Source organism: Hippichthys cyanospilos, chromosome 21, assembly GCF_059441005.1.
Source record: "Hippichthys cyanospilos isolate Australia breed blue-spotted pipefish chromosome 21, RoL_Hcya_1.0, whole genome shotgun sequence".
Taxonomy (NCBI): Eukaryota; Metazoa; Chordata; class Actinopteri; order Syngnathiformes; family Syngnathidae; genus Hippichthys; species Hippichthys cyanospilos.
In genome coordinates this window covers 11976035-11988611 of record NC_142389.1, presented here as the reverse complement: position 1 = coordinate 11988611, position 12577 = coordinate 11976035, and the positions used below count along the sequence as shown (strand labels likewise).

Genomic DNA, 12577 nt, shown 5'->3' with positions numbered 1-12577 from the left:
CCGGGCATATCCGTTTATAAAAATCTTGCTCAGAAAAAGAAAGAGCTCAATTACTACTCATAACAATGTGCAGGTTCAGGACGAAGAGGCATAGCTGGGACTGTGAAATACGTGAGTGACAATGTTTCCAACTTTGTATTACTATATTAAAAAAAATTGTAATAAAATTTGGGGCTTTAAAACAGGTTTTGATTTTTGTTTTTTTTTTCTATAATTTAGCATTGCATTGTGAAATAATTAAAAAATATAAAGCTGGCTACTTCATGGATTTCCGTGATAAACGAGGGATTACTATATATATATATATATATATATATATATATATATATATATATATATATATATATATATATATATATATATATATATATATATATATATATATATATATATATATATATGTGTGTGTGTGTGTGTGTGTACGTGTGTGTGTATACAGTATATCAATGTGTGTATGTATTCAAGATTCTAAGTGTTTTGAAATCCTGAGTTAAGTCCAAAACAAGGTATAAACACCCAATATAAATAATAATTAACATTGGTTTTATTTTATTTACCGGAACTTGTTGACCGTGAGATGGAATGGATATAACTACTCATGTTAACTACCGTATTTTCCGGACTATAAGCCGCATCGGTATATAAGCCGCAGCAGCAAAATATGAGCAAAAAAATGTTTTTTGTCACGGATAAGCCACACTGGACTAAAAAACTGCAGGTAATAAAATGAGATATTTCTGCAAAAAGATGTTTCATAAAAGTTTATAATTATTCTTTGTAATTTAATTTTTTTTGTACTTGTCTGCCAACGGCAACATCCTATATTTAACAGACTGAACATGCCTGCACGTTTAGTCACAAGATATTTATAGAAAATGCATGAATGGATATTTTCAACAGAATACTGTTAGTTAAATAGCAGTTCAAAATCGAAATCAATACTTCATCTTTTTTAATCTCCCTTTGTTTGATAGATTTGTTAAGTGAACATAGAAACACATTGCACATAATTCATACATGCAATCATAAATAAAATCATATATACTGTGTACTGTATATAAAATTTACGTCACAAATTTACCCAAAATTTGATACATTCTCTTATCCAATATAGACACATTTATTAATAATATAGTTTTAAAACTCTTTGAGCACAGCCATTGATTTACATATTTTCAGTTCAGTTTCAAAGTTGTTCCATAAATTGTAACCTCGAACAGATACAGATATTTGCCTGCTGGTGCCTAGCAAAAAAAACAACAAAAAAAACAACAACAGACAAGCCGCACTGGACTATAAGTCATAGGGCTCAAATCATGAAGAAAAAGTCACGAGTTACAGTCCGAAAAATACGGTACTCTATCATTTGTTATTCTGAGTGAATGTAACTCATTATCCATTATTTATTATCTGATATATAAATTAATTTTTAGACACCAACAAAATGTGCCCATGCTAACTAGTTAGTAATGGACTCAACATGCTAGCGATGACCATTTAAAGACAACAAATACTGATTAGTAGTTAGTTCAAATACACATTGTAATATGTATGCTACTATTGTTATAGTGTCATGAAAGTCACTTACAGATGATAATTGGACAGTTTTCCATGAATAAATGCAAGTGGAGGTGCCTGTTAGCTACTATGAGGTCGATAACTTCTTTTTCGCCTCCTCATTTTTCTTTTTCTTGACGAGCACGTTTTGTGCTTGACTGCCTCCTGCTGATTAAAATTTGATTATTTATTTATAATTTTTTAATTATAAACTATCCAAAACCTCTGACGTTCTCAGCTTTGATGTGGATATTTTAGTCTACCTTTTTATTAAAACCATCTTACCCAATTGGTCGACCTTTTCCCCCCAGCTAGTGTCCCCAGTAGAGGACATCCTGGCCTTTTCAATGATGTCTCATGTGTTTGGGAAGGATGCAACTCTAAAGTGGGCTCAATTTTGACTAGACATCTGAAATTTAAACCCCTTTTAATCTGCAAACGTTTTTCGCCACTCATTGGCAGTTGGTATCCTACCTCCATCTCACTGTGGCACTTGTGTCCCCCCTAAATGCAAACGCGACAGTGAGGAGACACCTCCAGGAAGGAACAGCTTGCGGCCTTCTGATCACTCACATCCCACTTCAGCCCACGGACTGTATACTCTCTTGTGTTTACAAGCAACAGCCAGGCTATGATCCCCGAGTGTAAGAATTACAGTGTGTAAAAACAGGATGGCATTGTGAGACTGCAGTGTTATCACGAGGTTGTTTACTTGCTATGGTGTGAAAATGATGGATTTATTTGACATTACATGGAAGAAGACAAATTCTTATAAAACTGGATTCGAAGTTCAGATCGCACTGTTACTGATGGAGATTAGCGCATATTGTTGTTCATATTTTGAATGGATTTAGGGGCTGCTCCTTTTAAATTGTGGGCTGGCCTCCTCGGGAAGGGGGTAGCGAAATAATTACATTTCACCACATCAGCCCCAAAAAACGCTGGCCCATCGGGCATATGCCCTAAAAGCCAGGTGGCCAGTACATCCTAACACGTCCATCGACAAGTCTGCTTCCTCCCATCGTGCAGCTCCATGAGCACAATTTAATGAGATCCAACTCAAGAGCTGTATCCAAAATTACAGAAGAGTAGCTCATTTATCAGCCAGGCCTCGAACGAAAAATGCCTCTCGCTCACAGACTCGTCAAGAGGAGAAAAGGTTGCAGTACGATTTAGCGTAAATGAGTCTGCAGTCATTAGACAAGCTCGTAAATGCATCCAAGCCAGCCGACGCCACATTTATTTGATTATTTTTTCTCCATTTGATTGGTCTTCTGTAGCCCTGAGAGTGCTGAAGTGTGATGGTGGGGGGAGTGATAGAGGAAGCTAAAATGACTGTGACATTTTTCAGCTATAACATCTTCTGCTGTTGCTCTCATTTTGTGGATAAAAAATAAGGAATGCAAGTGAAATGAGTTTGCTGCCATACAATACGTGCTAGTACAAAAAAGTACTGTATGTAATTGCCATGTGTAATGTAAATATATTGTAAACAGTAGTTAAAATTGTACAATTGTACTTTAAAATGTGGTTAAAAGTCAAATTTTGCTGGGAAAAATATGCCACATGACTTCAATATTATAACAATATGTCATTTGTATTTGTACTGATTTGAATGATAAAACTTTACTTAAGACTTAATTTTTTCACTTATCCAGGTAACATTTTTTAGTCTCAGTTTTTTGGAACTTGATTGTAAAATAAGTCTTTTTGAAATTCTCAAAGTATTTTTATACCATTCAAGACCTGGTTTTTGCAATTTAATGGCAAACATCATTTTTTTTTTTGCTTTGCATGTTTTCCGGTTTTCTTTCCCCAACACACCTGATTCAAATGATTAGCTCATTAGCAAGCTCTGCAGGAGCTTCAAAATGATCCCAGTCATTTGAATCAGGTGTTTTGAGGGAAAAGGTGTGAAAACATGTATGATACCGGCCTTCGAGGACTGGAGTTCAACACCTGTGATTTAGAGTGTCCAATACACCTGCCATGCATGTTTTTAGATTATGGGAGAAACCCGGAGTGCCTGGAGAGAACATGCAAACTCCAACATTACACACTATAAACATTCTTAAAGAAACATATTCACTACCCTCGTTCGATTAGCAAGACTTCAGGAGTTAGCTCTCTACATACACAACAGATAACTGTGTAGAGGAAACAAAATTAAAATGAACTTGAAAATACGCACTCCATCACCGTTCTGACACACAAACGTTACATAAGCATGTTGACATGTACTTACAGACATAGTTTCCTGACTTTTCCACGAACGAGGCGTTGATCTACAGTACTACAGTATAGCGACCTCCTGAGTGAAGATGATGCAGCACCCCTCAGGCATAGACTACGACGGAAATGACCACAAGGTGGCACTAATGGACCATGTAACGTCTGCATACAACTAGTATTCGTCTAGTAAACGTAAAACAATGAATCAAATTATTTACTAAAAATGAAACAAAGTACAGTTCCAGCACAGTCAAAAACAAACAAATTTAAAGTAACGAGCCCTTTTTTTTTTAATGTTGCAAGTAGAAAGTACGATATTTGTGTTTTAAATGTAGGGAGTAAAAGTAAAAAGTAAAACGTTGTCAGAAAAAATACTTCAAAAAGTACAAAGTACAGGCAAATTTTACTTAAGTACAGTAAGTACGAAGTATTTGTACTTCGTTCCTTCCCATCAATGCTGGGGTCCCATAACTGTGAGGCGGATGTGCTACTCATTGCGCCACCGAGCCACCCTTGTCCTTCCAATGTCCAATATATTTGTGTAACATGCCTGTCTTCCCTTCATACTCTAAAAACATTAGATCATATATAACCCAATTATGGGTCAAAAAGGACTTAAAATATTTGGGTTAATTTGACCCAATTTTCTGGGTTGTTTTATACAAGGTGACCCAATTTTTGGTGTTGTTCAGTCCAAAACGCTTTTTTTATTTTTTGGCACAAACAACCCTGACTTCAATTGATCCAAACATAGGGCTGAACCATTGTTTCCCATAATTGCGTTATTTAGTTTTTTTGGTATCAAATTCTGTTTACTTTTGGGTATAGCCTTATTACTCCTTGAGACTGATTACTGCTGACAAGTAAATCCATAAACACTACACACATCCCCATGTCCACTTTAAATGAGCTAAATTTATAAATAAAAATCATATGAAGATGCATGTTTAACTGAAAAATACACCGTATGCACTGTGAGTCTGTCTTGCCTTCCTGAAATAGCCTTAACTGATTGGAACAACAACAATCTTCTTTTAATGGCTTTACTGTTGGAGTAAAGGGATGATGTTAAACTACTATTTTATTTATGCTGGGAGCCTTTTCAAATGGAGAGGACAAAAAAGGACATGGGAGAAGATGAAAGGCAAAGTGAAGAGAGCAAAAGCTGTGACCATGCAAACAGTCCCTTCCCTTGTGGGGCACACAATGGATCGATGGAATAAGAGGAAGAGTTGGACATGTTGTGGAAAAGACAAGGAATCCACTTTTTAAATAGAATCTAAATAGAAGAGTGCCGCATGTCGATCTTTTTGCAGAAAATGGCTGCCCTTTCAGACCTTCTAATGGCTGCAGGAGCTCAGTGTCCGAATGACTCTTACTGTAGTTCCTTTCATATTTGTCTATTGTTACGGTGGAGCGGGTGTGCGTTGAGGATTCACCTTCTAATCTGGACTAGTGTCTTTTTGATTGGATTCCCTAGAGTTTAAGCGTCTAGATGGCCCTGGATTTTTACCATTGTAGTCAAGAGAGACCCGATATGTTTAGAATAGAAAGAAGGCCCGTGTGTGACTCAGAGTTCTGATCCAAATATAGGCATAACTATTATTTTCTTATAGACTCGGACAAATGTATTAATGGGGAATGAGTTTTTGTGAATAATTGAGCTCTATTTCATAGACAATCAACAACATTAGTAATCAACATTGTTGGTAATCAATGCTGTTGATTGTTGAATGAAACAAATTCAATTTCCTCTATCTAGAACATGGGTGTCAAACCCAATTCCCATCAACACAATTTACATTGCTCCACAAAAGCAAATGAAGTGTGCTGACATCATTGCGAAAAGATTCCTTCTCAAATGGATTGGTTCTTTTCATTTCTGACCTGCCATGCAATAGGATTTTATTTTTAGCAGTACCATGCTGGCTCTCCTACAGTTCTAAAAAAAAAATAAAAGTGTCTAGTTTTCACTTTCGTATCGTTGATATGGATTATCACTAACTTTGGATGAGTCATTTGTAAAAGGAACAGATCCATGTTCTTATTATGTCAATATTATCCATGTTAATGTTACGGTATTCATCTAGTTTGACATGGGGACTGACCAAATCAATGTGTGTGTGTGTGTGTGTGGGGGGGGGGGGGGGGGGGGGGGGGGGTATTTACAAATGAAAGGTTTTTGCCCGACATTGATATGTTCTATAAAAGATGTCCAACTCAACGATCAGTTGAGCTCAGATGGTGAACGGTGAAAATAAGGAAAAACTTCAAGTTTAAGAAAACAAGTGTAGTTTATCTCTTAATTTTTGTAAAAGGTGAGAGAAGAACTAAAAAATACATTCAAAAAGTTGTATGAACAGTTGTGTGTGAAAACAGAATAAATAAGGGAAAATTTAAAACTATCACATCCTAGATAGGAACCCTGAGGTATCCCCTGAAAAATTATCATAACCACTGACTTTTTACCAAGTGGGGATAAAAGCACCCTAGGGGTATGAAAGAGTTTAGCAAGGTTTCAAGTATCAACAAATATAATTCAACACTATTTAAAACCATCAACAACAAATTAAAAGCAAATTAATTGGAAAATGGAGCAATAAATTGCTAAATTTTATTATAATGAATCATTTGCAAAACATGATGCCCTTTTTCATGTTACTTTTTATTAGTGTGAGCATTGTCATTAGTGACTTATACCAGTGGTGGTAATACAGTTTATCCATCCATCCATCCATCCATCCATCCATCCATCCATCCATCCATCCATCCATCCATCCATCCATCCATCCATTCATCCAAACTTAAGATGCTATACTGTATATAGAGACCCTGATACCACATTTATGTAAACTCAAGATGCTCTATCAAGGAACCCTGAGGTACCCCATGCACAATCTACATAACACTTGTGCTCTAGGTCCATTCACAGTTGGACCAAAGAACTGCAGGAGACCACAGACTGTCAAGCAAACGATGTGGACTAAAGGTGAGTTCTCTGACATCATTGACTGAGCCTAAAAAAAAAAAAAAATCCATACAAAGTCTTCAGTTTAGCTTTGCACATCCAGCTGAGCATTGACTTCCTCAACCTTATCGCAGACTTTATCGAGACACCCGGCTCCTCCCTAAAGTTGGATCAGAGGAGATTATTGGCTTAAAGCATGCATGGGGACAACATGCAGACCCCCGCATCAACCCATATTGGCCACACCCTTCTCCCCACCCCCCTTTTCTCTCTACAGATCAAAACAGTCACATGGGGAATTACACTTTTAAATCCTATCTGATTCTCAAGGGTTTGATGATGAAACATCCCGGCTTGTGGCAAACCAATGATGACAATGATATTTAAATGTTCTATATCTCGATTTCCCTCACCAGCCTTGGGTGAATAAATCAAATAGTCAGCCATTTTTTCCCCAAAGTTTGAGTAATTTCTGAGAGCAGTTTTTCCACTTCCTGTCAAATCTAATTGAATAACAGAAGTGCTAATGTGCATGCGGGTGTCTGTTTATCATTAGCTTAGAACAATGTTTTCCAACCGAGCCATGGCGCGACATCGAACCAAAAAAATCATAAATCAATACTAAACCCATCGAGACTATGCAGCAACATGTAAGGAATCATTTGCGAAAGTTTAACATATTTCCAAACATTTGACCGGTACTTTTTGTGTGGTGAATACTGTATTTAGCTTGTGCAATTGTATTTTAATGTTGATAATTATCATATTTTTAGAGGGGTTTTGTACTGTGGTACTTTGAGTAAAATGTTTGAGAGCAAATATTCTAAAGCAGTCATTCTTCACCTTTTTTCCCATAACTTCAAACCAATACATATAAATGTTTTTGTTTTTTGTTTTTTATGAAGGAAAACATTTTTAAATCTGTGGGTTGAGTGCCATCTATGTCTCATTTTTTAAATTTGAAACTACATTTATAGTGCTATTGCTAGGCGTATTTCTTTTTTTTTTTTTCTTTTTTTAGCAACTCCAGTTGATAGATCACATGACATCATGTTTTATTCCTGGCTTGTCTGCTGGAAAATTACATCTTTAATTACAATGGGCATTTATGTAAAACTTAATAAAATAAAGACATCTGAGATTTTGCATAGGAGTCACAATAACAGTTTGGCTCTAAGTGTTTTTATGTTCCAATTAATTTGCCTTTAATTTGAAAATTGGCATTATATAGCTTTCCATTAGATATATTGATACCTGCAGAAATCCTTTTCCATTTATTGCGTACCCCAGGAGTACGCCTATTTGGGAACCACTTTTAATTAATTGTACCGATATAAGACTTTGCCAAAACAAACTGTGCTGCATCAAAAACAACATTCAGGTTTAGCTTATAGCTTTTGTTTACCTTCAGGTTTAGCTTCCAAACAACATTAGCAGTAGCCAGTATGATTTAAATGCAGTATTTGTTGGAAACCGTTTGTCATCTGAATTGTCCATGGATCGCACTTCCTGTGTATTCTCAATAGAGTATAAATGCAACACAAGGTAGACAGTTAGCACAGCAGACCACAGTAAAAGTAAGTTTTGGTTTGTCTCTTGATGGTTTTGCGACTCTAGTCTCCTACAAAGAGGTTAGCGTCGCCCTCTGAGATAATTCCATTGGCCTTCCACATCCATCATGCTGTTGGAAGACTTACAAGCAGCAGGCCGCTGCTGCGGGGGTGGGCGTGGGTCTTGATGAAAGTCAAGCCCTTGAAACCCAAACCGAGCCTTTCTCCCGCTGTTGCTCATAAACCAACACTGACCTTCCTTACAGACACAAACCGTAATCCAAAGTGACTTTCCTGGGCATGTAGTCTCTGTATACATGCTGACATGTGAGTGAGTGGGGAAGGGTAGTGTGGGGGTGGCGCTGATGCTGGGAAGTCCCAGCAGCATCAAGGTCGACATGAGCAACACATTGTGTCTGAAGGGAAAAAAAACAGTCATGAAAGAGAATTCCCAGTCTTTTCGCCTATAGAGCCTTACTTGAATTCACCTTTGCTTCAGGGTTAAACCCAAAACCATGCTGTCAAGAGGATAGCATATGCAAGTTGAACAAAAGGGGACCAAGGATTGACCCCGGAGGGACCCCATGTCGTGGCCATTCTATCACATGCAAACCTTCTAATGGACATAAAGTAACTTATTTGCACCAAGTATGTCTCAAACCATTAGGACTGTTTGATTTAGTCCTACCTAGTGTTCAAACAGTATACTGTTATATACGTGAGACCCAGCCTATTCATCTATGTCCACTGTAGAGGGCATTTGTTTTTGGGCTCATTGGAGCTAATCTACTCAGCCCGAGAGTGCTCAGTAGAGGACAGCCAGGCCTTTCCAATGATAACTCAGGTGTTGTAATTAAGTTTGTGGTATTGCTGAGCCAACATGGACATAATGGTGGACACAAATGGGGTCCAAAGGAGCATGTACAGTAAATGAAAAGTAGAGCATGTGTAGACGTGTTGAGCATGTGTGTGTGTTTCTGTATGTCTATACTTGTGAGAACCGTTTTGAGTTTTCTGCCAACATAGTGAGGACATTTTGTAGAAGAGAAGACATTTAGGCCAGTCCTGACTTGTTCAGCCCCCTTTTTGAGGGTCAAGACTTGCCTGTAGAGCATAGATTAGAATTGGGTTAGCGTAAGGTTACAATAAGGGTCAGGGTTAGAAAATCAATTCAAGTTAGAGTTAGGGGCTAGGAAATGCATGACGTCGATGGATGTACAAATGTGTACGTGTGTTTGTGTATGTGTGTGACGGACTGAGGATGGCTCCGACACACACTTAGTGTCTTATGTAACAACTAGATTAGCACATGCAAGCTAAACGCTGCCTCTGCCCCAAACCACATCCGCGGCATAATTCAGACTGTGCCACTTTCTAAGCACGCCGCCGAGCACATGTTGTTGGCGCGTGATTCCCACTTACGGCGCAAAAATTGACCACACAAGCCAACGCATGGCTCAGTTATTATCAAGTGTCTGTTTTAGAAGTGGAGCCTATTAAAGGGAACCTTGGCGATAATTGTTATTTTTGCTTGGCTGCCTACCAAGCTGCTTTCTTGGAGACTCCCATTAACTAGGGGTCCAATCCAGTCGTAGCCAGACTGTAATGGCCGCGGCAACCCATAACTGTCAATCAAGTGGAAAACGCTGCCTTGCTCGACAAATTCAACATGTCAAAGCTGTCCAAGATGACCTCGTAAGTCCAACTTATGACTTTGTACATAATAAGTAAAATTCTTACACATCTGATCCGCTAGATTTTTTCTTCTCTGCATTCTCTGCAAAATTGGCGATTGGCTGGTGAGTCATTTTTTGAGCAATGATGTGATTGATCAGAGCCGCAAAATGAATTAAGGCAGAAAAAATACCTATGTTTGTTCTTTTGTGATGTACTTTGCTGCCTTTAATTATATAAGGCGTCACACCATAAAGTGGAACCCTTTTCCCCAAAATTTCAATATTTTTTAACACAGTCACTGTCGTTGACAGCTTTCAGGGTTTTTTTGCTCAATTTTTCATGTATGTTTATCAAAAGGTTTTTAGGATTTGATCATTCATTTTTGCCCCATTGCATTTCAGTGGGCATCAATTCTATGAAAAATTTTGCTTTTTGTGGCCCGTAGACATATCGGTCGATTTTCTGATCTGATTGTGATCGTTTTTTAAAACCTCTGATTACTGATCACTACTTACTTTATTCGTATAAATCTTAACCTATATCAAAGATCCATTTTTACAATGAGCAAGTTAGTATGTTTCTAAACAATCAATGACAACCTGAAACACAATATTTTTAACATTTGTCTCCATTTGTTGCCTGGCCACATTAGACCACACTTTCTACATCTATTTTTTTTAACAAAGATCTTGAAAAATAACCTAAAAATAATGATTTAGCCGGTGTTAATACACCAACTGTTGACAAAGAAAACCAAAACAAATCATTTTGACAGTTACAGTTTACTGTTATTTTGTTCTAACTAACCAGTCTCTGACCAAAAAAAGTAGGGAATGCTGGCTTTTACAGGCCATTGTAATAGGAGTTTGTTTTTGAAAGATTTCACTGTCAAAAAATGTCAGTGATATTTTGTTTTAGCAAATCAATTGCCAACAATTTTGTATAATGAACACAAAGCCAATTTTCTGTCAACTCATTATGCATGGAATCAACATCTGCAGGCTATCTGATTAAAAGTTTAGAAAATCTCAACGCAAGCCCTTAACCTCTGAGGACAGCTGCCTCCTCTCACTTTTCCGCTCGTGCTAGCTCGTCCTCGTTATCCCGAGTCGAGCTGGCATCAAGAGCATCCAAGTGACAGGTGATAATTAGCATCCTCACTTTGCCGGTCCCGCGGCCTCTGACTTAATTTGTGGATGTGGTTGCCAAAGCTGCCAATCGGCAAGTTAAGAGGCAATGGGGAGCTACAGTAGAAGGAGAGCTTTGTGGACGCACTGAAGAAACTGACTTTCAGGGCGTGACCTAACTCCAGTGAAGTCCAAGTGACATATAAAATCACTTCGCCATGGATTTTGATGTAACAACACATAGGTTGTGGTTTGCACTTTGATGTATTGCTGCAAAAGTCCAACATAATACAGAGAAGTGATGCTCTTTGTGGTGGCCATGTGCATTCAGCCTTTAAGATCATTCATTAAAAATGAAGGCCCTGCTTCCTATTGGCTAAACAAACAAAAGGTCGCTGTTGAGGAACCCTTTCAATGTCATTTATAGTCCACATGCATGCGTGTGTGTGAATGTTTCAGCTCCAATTGGCCGCAGAAATAAGTCACAGTGGACAATCACAAGACTCCTCTGAAGGCATGCATTGCACTCTCTTACCCGATACGAGGCACGTTATGGAGAGAAGGGATGTCCTCGGCGCTCCGTGTGCAAGGACAGCCGACGCGAGATGCAAGGATGCTAGGGCACCTTCCGCGCGGGGCTCCGGAGATTCAAAAAAAAAAAAAAAAAAAGAGCGCGGATGCTGGCTCGACCGCGACTCGCTTTTAGACGCGACTTTTGCGGCTGCTCAGCCCGCACATGTGTCACGATGGATGAATGGATGGATTAATGGGTACCCCCACTGAACCCCTCCGGTCTCACTCGAGCCGAATCTCGCAGAGCATGTTTAGCGTGATCTCCTACGGAGGAGTCTGCATACAGAAGAAGGATGGTGTGTTTTTTCAATGGTGTGCGCCGAAGGAGTGGATTTAAAACCAGGGAGAGGAGGGGGAGGTGCCGTCCAGATTACTTGGTGGAGCTTTAATTAGGTAGCCTTGCGCCTATTGGCACAGACGTGGCGCACAGCCCCGCCCACTTTCTCCATCTCTCACTCTCCCCTCAGAAAAAAAAAAAAAAGTCTATACAAAGGAGCAAGGCGCTTATTGTCTCTTCCTATACAGTATGCACGGCTACAGCTTTATGAAATTTGCTTTTATTTTAAGCACAATATTATAAATTAAACTGATACAATGTAATGAAAAATAATAATAAAAATACATATCCGTGTCACCCTGAGACCCAGTTTATTTGTGTCCACTGCTGTGCCCATTTTGCCCTAGCATGACAGCAAAGTTAATTGCATCCTACCGTAACAACAGGGAATCACTGAAGGAGCCATGATGATGTCCTCTAATAAGCACACTAGGACTTACAGTAGTAGGGTAGCGCCAATGAGTCAAAACATATAGACAGTGGACACAAATGATTGAGCAACTTAGTTTTGTACTTAAAATACAAAGTAACTAGAAAATGTGCAATTCCTGGAGAA

General features: G+C 38.4%; 1 protein-coding gene across 1 annotated transcript in view; it reads right to left on the bottom strand.

Moving 5' to 3' along the window:
• Positions 1-12009, bottom strand: part of LOC148406625 (hippocalcin-like protein 1) — a 45970-nt gene extending 33961 nt beyond the window's left edge. Inside the window, exon 1 of the mRNA XM_088404457.1 lies at positions 11647-12009. The gene's annotated coding sequence lies outside the window, so the exon portion shown is untranslated. The remainder of the gene's footprint in view (positions 1-11646) is intronic.
• Between the last annotated feature and the right edge of the window lie 568 nt (positions 12010-12577).